Source organism: Barbatula barbatula, assembly GCF_947034865.1.
Source record: "Barbatula barbatula genome assembly, chromosome: 16".
NCBI lineage: Eukaryota > Metazoa > Chordata > Actinopteri > Cypriniformes > Nemacheilidae > Barbatula > Barbatula barbatula.
The window spans coordinates 6,145,482-6,155,533 of record NC_136779.1 but is presented as its reverse complement, the minus strand read 5'-3'; positions in this window follow the sequence as shown (position 1 = coordinate 6,155,533).

Below are 10,052 nucleotides of genomic sequence, written 5' to 3'. Positions count from 1 at the left end.
GTCGTCACCTAGACATATAAAGCGGTTGCACAGGCCATGAATTTTAGCAGTCACTTAATATTGCTGCCACAGGACCTGGGAGCTGCCAGGACCGGGCTGCCAGGGCCATCGCCACAGCCCCCTCTTCCTCCCAGACCAGAAGCGAGATCTGGGCTATGAATGCTAGCATTGCTCGCCTAATTGGGCCTGGGAGAGGTTTAACAACCATGCTACAGTTTACTCTACTGACAAATAGAAAAATAAAGGCCTTGTTCAAATTAGCACAGTGAAGTGAGAAGTTCTAGAAGCCCTTGACTGTCTTGGCTGTCAGCTCGAACTTGCCCAGCTTAATCTACAGAAAGAGGTTATTTGAGTTCACTTCAAGCTGTTCGCTTAAGTCATTATATCCAGAGCTGACAACAGACCCTTGAGTATGATCCCTTAAGCTCTTACGAACAGGGTCAAGATGCAGAAGGCTTTTTTGCGCAGTTCAAGGGGCAGATTAGATAAACCATGCATCCGTAATGACCCAACAGCACCAGAGCGGTTTGTGTGCACTCATGTTCACTACGAATCTTAACGGAATAGTTCACCCAGAAGTAATCATATTGTCATCATTTATTCACCCTCGTGTCATTCCAAACCTGTGTGTGAATTTTCTTCAATGGGGCAAAAGAAGATATTTTATCGTTGTAAGACGATAAAACTCGGTGGTTTTATCGTCATACAATGGAAGTCAATGGGGTCCAATTTTGTTTGGTTACCAACGTTCTTCAAAATATCTTTTATTATGATCTGCAGAAAAAAAGAAAATCATATAGGTTTGGAATCACATGAGGGTGAGTAAATTATATTAATATTATGAATAATTTACTAAACATCTCTTTCATTTCAAACCTGTATGACCTTATTTTTTTCTGCCCATTCTCTTCTATTGCATGGACACAAAACCAATACAAGTCAATGATTATGAAAATGAATGTGAAAACAGTTTTTGAAGATAAATAATAGTTCGTTTTTAAATCTTTTTTTAAAATGCAAACTTTTTCTTCAATAATGTGCAACCCTAGGCTATCCTAAGATAAATCAGTCAAAGTGAAGAACAGTATTAATAACAGTAATTTACAGTTACACACCTCCAGATCACACCTCACAGGCTGATAGTATGGCAACGCTCACGCTTGCTTTTAATTTGTCCAATTACATGCAACGCGGTGCAGATGCCTTTCTCTGTATTGTTTTTTTCCCAAACGTGTCATAAAAAACATTTACATTTATTCATTAAGTGCCAGATGCATTATTCAAAGCGATTTACTAATGAAGAATGCCACAACACGAGTGCTTCAACCCAATGTCATTAAACACAATTGCGTTTCCTCTTGGCTTATTGTCTATCTTTGTCTTGTACTGTAAATACATTCCACTCTAATGCACCGGTGAAGAGAAGTTTTACTATATTTTCTCACTCCAAAAACAGGATTGTTCAGTGAGTTGTGAAATGAAGAGTTGGAGAGGGTTTTGTCTAACGTCTAACGTGAAAAGGCATCTATCCGTACGTCTGCAGTGAGTGCGTAAGACCATGTATGCCTGTCTAAGGTGATATTTTGAGGTGGTGAATGCTTTTGTTGCCTGTCTGTCATTGTGTGAGATGCGGACATGAGAGTGTTTGCTCTCTTTTTTATTTATCTGTGTGGCTTATGCGCAGCTGTGAACAGTTTTCTCTTGTGCACCGGGAGCGTGGAGGTGTCAGAACACCTGTTGGTTTAGGTCGAGCTTTCAGACACCAGATTTGTAGGTGATGCCTTGTGGGTGAATGGGTAGCTATGGTTCTTTTTTTATCATGAAATGAATGTACTCTTATGAGAATTTCATTTTTTTTAATGAAAATATTTAAACTTATCGTATGGCTTCCATGCTCTGAATATAACATGGTTCATATGGGTTACTTTTGTGATGTTGTGGTTGGTCGCTGTGTACTGTCATTGTACAGATATATTTCTTTAAATCTGTTATATTTGCTTTTGGCCCTAAATACTTTTTTCTTTTGATTTAAATTAAGTTTCACCTTGCTGCCAGTTCAGCTAAGTCGCTAAGATCATTGTTTGGTTTAATGTCTGCATGAACGAACTTGTAGAAACCTGTACCTTCGGTCTCTGTTTTGCCAAGGGCAGTATCACCTTATTGTCTTGTTGCATGTTTAAAGCGATTACAGCCTTTCCAGGCTCCTTTAACTCACATAGATTGACAGCTGTCACCCTTGAACCGCTGTATTAGCCCAGGAGGTCCACTGACATTAAAAAACAGGCGCAGACGAGAGCAGCCCCCCACCACACTCCCAATACAGCTTCCTGAGTGTGACATTTCACCAAAATCAACAAGCTGTCGATAGCAATTCTCTCTATTAGAAATCTCAAAGCCACTGAGCTCAAAGCGATGGCCGGCTGACATTTGCTGCTCGCCGTGCTCACATTTTCACACGGTTTCAGAGTGCTCTGTCATTTTTGCTGGACTGCGTTTGATCTGGTTGTTAAAGACTAGTGGGACCAAAGTCTTAAGACTGTCTAGTTTTTTTATCAATAGGTAGCCTTGAAATCTGAAGTTTTCATTTTTGGGTGAACTATCCCTTTTAATATTAAATTTTTAATATTTAATATTTTAATATTTAATATTAAAAAGATGTCTCACATAAAATCTTGTCTGATCCTCTCATATTTTGTTTGAAGAATATCAATTTCATCAAAGTTGCATATCGTTGCTGTCCTTCTGAAACCTTTTATTGCCATATTACGTGATTTTTAAAAGTAAAAGTACCGTTTGTTTTGCATTGAAAATGTAATTGAGGAGCAGTTTGAGTATTTGGTATTTAAACAATTTAAGAGCAGAGTCAAAAATTTTGGCGCACAAACAATTTAAGTTTTTTTAAGAAACAACTTTAATATTTTTATAAACAAAATTTAACTAAATATCTTTTCACGGTCGCACAGACTTATTTCCAGTCGACTGAAATAGTCACAGTGTAGAGCCCTGTAATGCCCTTGGGTTTTCAGTCCTGTCTGGGTACGCTTTGGTTATGCCCCGTGTCTGGTTGTCCTGCTCCTACCTTGCCCTTCTTACATCTGAGATTTCATGTTTATCCAAGTTTTTGTTTTCTGTTTGCCCCTTTGTGGGAAGTTTGAGTTTGAATTGTGTGTTATGATTTTGCCTTGTTTGATGTGTCTGTCCCATCGTGGGTTTTTTGTTTATTATTAAGAAGTTTTTGTGCTCATCTGCTGTCTGTCACAGGGTCCTGTCCTTGAGAACCCTGACAAAAACAAATCTTTATGGGATTTCTCAGATATGGAGTATCAATGTGTTAAACTCCAGCCCGCCTCTTGCAGTAGTTTGTAATGCAGTATTTGGGGAATTGGATGTCAGTTTGTTTCATGCAATTACCCTCTTAATGACGATTGTTATTAATCTCTAGCTGATCTCATCACAAGTCGCTTGCAGTTAAACAGTGCTCTCGTGGGGGATGCGATGCCTCTTGAATAGACTGACGACGTTTCACACTATGAGCTTTGGTAGGAAGTATGACTTTGGTTACAGACGCCAATGAGTTTGGAACAGAACATCATGTACCACACACTGTGGCAAAAGGTTCCATGTGTCATCTTCATTGGAAATGGATTATGCTTGTTTTGAACATCACAGCTACATGAGTCACATCATGCAAGATGTGTTCCTTCATTATGTGATTTTTTTTTTAATGCAGTTTGAAAATAGTTTGAAGGCTGTCAAGCTTTTTGTGGCATTGAAAATGGAGAAGGCATATCATATCAATATGATCAAATTAATATTCTGTAATTTTTTACAAAATGATTTATTTAATTAATTAATTAAAGAGAGAGAAAATAATAATTTAGCGCTGTCAAAGTTAACGCATGCAATCCTTTTTTATCCAGATTAACGCATTAAAATATAAAACGCATTTTACTCGGGAGGCGGGAACCGGCAAACGTAAAACAAGCTTTTAATTAAATGAACAAACAATAAAACGAAAGTAAAATGTAACACAATAACACAATATAAAATCCAGGCCTGGTCCTCTCTCGTCGTTGTCTCCTGTCACTCATCCTTTTATCTTTCCAGAGCTCCTCTCTGAGAGATGCGAGACCGATGCACGTACAGCTGACACTCATCATCACTCGCGTCACGGCTCTTGCCCCACCCTTGCTCGCTACACTCAGCATCTGTTTATTTTGTCATCCTAGCGTTACATTATATAATGACTCTTATTCATGTAAAGGCTTTTAAACCATTTTAGCGTGATTTGAACTTCAGAGTAGATAGACAGGTTCTAGCTGTGGGATGCGCCACAACGCGACAGCGGTCCCGTCTGGTGTACAGACATGGGCATTCATTCATTAAGGGATGTTGTTAAAGACATCTGATGTTTATACTTTAATTTAGATATTAAATGTGAAATTATTAGAATGTAAAAGTATATTTAAAAACATTCATGTTATGTGGGACAGCATTTATAAAAATGATAATTTACGTTAACGTTATTCAAAAACTGTTTCAAAATATCTTTAGTACTCTGCATTAGAAAGTCATACATGTTTTAATAGTGTTCTGCATACAATTGTCATTCAGGTTTTAAATGACATAAGGGTGATTAAATGATGAAAGAAATGTAATTTTGGTGTGAACTAAATTGTATTGCACCCACTTAAGGAAAACATTGAACTAAAAGTATGTCTCTAAGTTTGTGCAACATTTGATTATCTGTTTTATTTCAGGATGTGAAAGACCTTGTGTTCTACATTGATCATTCGTTGAATGTAACATTTTTATAGGAAGGGGATAACCATGTACAGTAACATTTAATGACCTCGTTTTCAGTCTAAGAAAGTCAGCTGTGGTATTATACATTGAGTACAACCTTGATATTTATGTGCAGCTATTGAATTATTGAGATGTTTTTTAAAACATTGAATGACAGAAGAACACGCTGTTTCAGGTATGCTTTGCACGACCTTAGATAATGATTTAATGATTTGGTTTGGTTAGGGGGGAGATTGTTTTGTGGATTTGGAATGGGACGATCCTTCCAAATCATATTAAATTATTTACTTCATGGTCTTATTTCTATAAACCAATTATGCATCTAAGGTGAAGAGCAACTGTGTGTATTTACAGTACATCCATACAACTGACAAGACAATAGTGCGTTTATATTTGTAGTTCGCTTCTTTTGGTCCAGACCAAAAAATAAAAAAAAATGTTTAGTCCTGGTTCACTTAGCATTCAGACTGGCATTTTAATAGTGAACCTTAATATAGCGAACCTAAAGATATCGGACCTAACAACTTACAGTAAAGTCACATCGTGATTGGACAGCTTTTATTATTTATATTTTAAAACGTAACTCATCGGACATCCAAAACAATGCTGTGTGCTGGGTTATACATGCTCAGTGTATGCCTGCGCATATGAGGATGTTTTAGCAAGTCCTCATGAACTGCAAAGCAGTCAAAAGGGCAACATTAATTCCTCCGTTACATGCGCAAGCACAGATCTAATAAATACTAAAAATCACTTGATTTTCGGGTCATATATTGTTATCACACACGAACTTTGGCGCGGTTCGATTGAAATATGAACACAACACGGACCAAAGTTCGTTTGAAAGTTGGCCGAGATCCATCGGCCTGCGGTCTCGGTCTGCTTGTTCAGTGCGCACCAGAGTTCGAGTGGCAGCGTTCACATACACAAATAAACCGCACTAACAGAGCAATCGTACCAAAGTTTGTTTTAATCTATTCAAAATGGCATATGTGAATGCACCCTTAATGTCTTGACATGTTACTCTTTGTAACATGTCAAGCTTAATTTTACTGAACAGTTTTGCGTAATGTTACTCATTACACATTTTAACCTTTGGATGAGTGAAATATGTTGCTAGCTGATCCAGTTCGAGACAATGTAGACAGCGCTTATGCATGGCTTTAAATGTCAAATGAAAGAATTTGCACATCCTCAAGAAAGGTAATTTTCAAAACATATTCTGGAAAGTTGCTATGACAACAGTGAGGCTGCCATTCCCAAGCGTGAAGGCACAGTTTCCTCTAGCAGATGTGCATGGTGGCTGCATTGATTAATCAGACAATGAAATATTTCTGTTTAAATATTTGACATTGTGTTATTAGAGGGTGCTGATGTTGTTAACTGTCCGTACACAAGTGATGAGGACCATGCCGTACACATCTGGTGCACATACTACTTTACTTTGATGTCTTCTGTGGACACAGTGATTTATGCATTTGTTTCATGCATTTTAGTGAAGTTGACTTTTGGATACTATAATTCTTACACAACATGGCATAAAAGTGGAAAAGGCTTATTTTGTGTATCAAATGATTTCCATAGAAAGTTGTAATACTGTAGGCACAAAACAAAAACAAATCTGCAACCCGTGATTGGGTCAAAAAGGGACAAACACAACTGTTGGGTTATAATCTGACCTATGCTGGGTCTTTTCAGCCTGCAATGTTGGGTTGTTTTAACCCATGGTTAGGTCCCTTTTGACCCAAACATAAATTGAAAATAACCCATAATTCTTTAAGCGCACTGCTGTTTAAAAATGTTTCAATTCCTACTTTTTCCATTTATTTTCCAGAGTGTTGGAGCCTCTGGCAGATACGAAACCCATAAAAGGTAAGTGCTTTTTTTACCTTCATTAACTTCATTATATTGACAGACGAAAAGTAGGGGACACAATTGAGACAATGAACAGATGTTTTGCTGAACTAATTGTGATATTACGTGTCATGTTGTTCCCGAATCTAAAATCACTGGTGGAAATACTGTTACTTTGAGTCTCCAGTAGTCTACATTTGGATCAAAAGATGCTTAACGTAATAGTTCACCCCAAAATGTCAATTCTGTCATGATTTACTCCCCCTCTTGTCTCTTCAAACCTGTATGACTTTCTTTCTTCTACAGAACACAAAAAAGATATTTGACGATTAGGTGACTTATCTCTTTAATATCTTTTTTTAATGCATAGTGTTAATAAACTTTCAAATAAACACAAACGCACTCTCTGCTATCTTTACCTATGTCAGTGACTTCCAGTTGCTAGAAGGTCTTATGAAGAAGTTTACTCTTTGTGCTTCACAATCTACCATCCACTGCGGCTCGCACCACAATCTGTCAGCCAATCAAATCGCAAAAAGGAGCAAGCATCTACTCCATAGTTTATCCATTCATTATTATCGAACGCATGTCAGTGGAAGGTTGTTAAGAAACAGAAACAGCTGAAACAGCGAGTGTTACATGTGCTATTATTAGAACGTAATTGGCTGCTCTGGTCACCTGCTTGGGCTTCATAAAGCTAAGCTGGCTTTTTTATGCCCAGACAGGCACAGCTCTGGGGTTATTTTTATCTTGTTTGGCCTCTGGCTTATTTATACGTTTATTAATTTATTTGCTTCGGTTTATTTAAAAGCAGTGCACTTCAACAGGAGCTGATTTTTTTCTTAAGAAATAAGTCATTCTAAATGGAAGTAATCACTTGTTTTCTCAGACCTTAAAAGCATTAACCGCCATAAAAGAAAAGAATACTATAACACTGAGTCTGTCGGAAGTTGCTCTTTATGGTGCCGCACTCTTTGTAAAGGGTTGCGGTGTAATAGCCTTGCGGTTGTCATTCTTTTGATACAATTTCATTTTACAGTCAAGCATTGCTCTCAGCTCAACACGGAGAAAAAGCTCTTATGAAATTTTTAAGCCGCTAACCTGTGTGTGTTTGTTTGGCTAATAGTGTGTTTTCATGCGCGTTCCTAACAGCTGCAGAGGGAAGCTGTTCTGAATGCTTCCCCCCTTGGAGAGAATTTGCGCTGCCTGCGGACTGAATCAGTGGAGCCCATGGTTTCCATTAAGAAATATGGCACTAGTATTGTTGCCATGGAGATGAAACTCAATGGAAGCTGCGTTTGAGCTTCAGGGAGACCTAATCAAGTCTTTCGGCTTTCATTTCATATAAAGCACAGCCACCTTAAGAGATATTGTTTTGCAATTCAAAAACTTTTTATCTGATGTAACATTTTTTCATAACATGCATTATGCATGCTTTGATACAGTATAAATACAGAAGAGGCTGAAATTGTGTTTTTGAACAATAAAACCAATCCTGTCAGCATTATGCAAAATATCCAGATATTGAAGGAAAATTGTGTTACTTCAGAACATGCGATGGCTTCACAGATATAAATAAAATGCGAGACCGTCACCATTGCACGTTCATTTCCTGTGAACGATGATAACATCAGGCCAAGTTGACATCTGCTAGATATATGCCTGGTCAGTCGAGACGCTCCGTGGCTCAGTTTTCCTTTACTGATGAATACCGAACTTGACATGAGAGGCTTCATGTCAGTAAAAACAATGCTTTTGATGTCTGAATTCTGTGACACATTTGTGGAGCCAAAAAATCTTCAAGCAATCATCTGGTTACAGTTCCCACTTTGTTCCATGGTGCATTGTGCTTGCTTAGGCTGATATGAACTGTTCGTATTTTCGGTATATAGCCGAAATGAGACTGACTCACCGTAGCCTGACTCAGAGTAACTCGAGTTATGGATGGTTACATAAAGATCTTTATAATGTTTATATAAGCGGTATACAACACTTGACTTTTATATACTGAGTCATACTCCTTAAACAAGTGCCAATAATTAGGCTTGACAAAATGTGTAATTTAGTCACAGGCTACTCAACTGAAGTATTCACATCTACTTATTATTTATCTGTCGTGTTGCTCTTCTTTTAGTGCTTCGCTTTAGCCTAAAGTGACCTGAAATGCACTAGCTGAAGCAGACTGGTTTTCCACTTTTACCTCCTGATTTGAATGGCGGATGCTTGTGTTGAAGCTGCAGCGCTCTTAAAACGTTCATTAACGGATCAACCAGCTGTATGTTTCTGACGCTCCATGGATTTGGACCAGGGATGATAGCTTCATTGATTGTAATGGCAAAGATTTGCTTTGATGTGCTGTGACGCACTGCTCCCATTTGGTGTGAGCTGCTAAAAAATAAATGTTTTAATTAGAACTAAAAAGGTTTTTCAGCAAGATGCATTCACAAAGTGAAATCCCTTTCCATGCCTTCTGACTTCTTTACACTGTTAAACACGCTGGCTTCTCATGCTTAACATGATCAACTTGTTAAAAAACGAGTTGAACGTATGACGTAGTATTTCTGTGCTTGATAAACTCCCTCAGCACTTCTTTCGGAGAGTTTTTATAAGTCTGGATCCCTATTTCATACTATTCCCTTGAGAACCTTTGACCAAAGGGTTGTTTTGGGAACCAAAAATGGTATAGCTGTGAAGAACCTCCTCAGGAATCCAAACATGTTATCATAGATATAACTGCCTGTAAACCGTGTTTTTGAGTTTTTCAACAGAATGTTAATAGAACCTACGAGGCTGTTTTCCTGATGAGATGTGCTTGTTGCCATGCCCTTTGTTTTGCCATCCATGCAAATGGAGCACTTAGCCTTGAGCTCCGGATAGGAGCTGTACACAAAAGCCCACAGAGAGAAGAAAGCTGTGCTTTCGTGCTCGTCGTGACTCTGTGTGCTCCCTTCTGAATGGATACGTGCTTGCTTATCCTGTAACTCCTCCTCTGCGGATCCGTCACGAGAAAGACACCTAGAAAGTGAGACTTGCCTCGGTTCGGTGATTTCGTGTGGCTGTGTAACAAGCAGTCTCGAGACGAGAGTCCTTGAGTATCAACCAGCACAACCTGTTGCCGATTCTGGTTTTAAGGGCTGTATTAAAGTCTTAACTCCTTTTGATCTTCTCCATCTACATCACTGTTCACACCTGTTTGCGTATCGTCCTTTGTGCGCTTTGTCATCCTCCACCGTAGACTTGTATATTATTACCAGCTGGTCTGGTTTCTTCATTGTGTCTTTCCAGTATCACTTCCCTTCGACTTTAGAAAGAGATTCAGTAGTGTTATACCGTGACAGTGTCATTCGTCTTGCTTTTGTGAATTTGTTTCTTTGTCCCTTCCCTGGCTGACC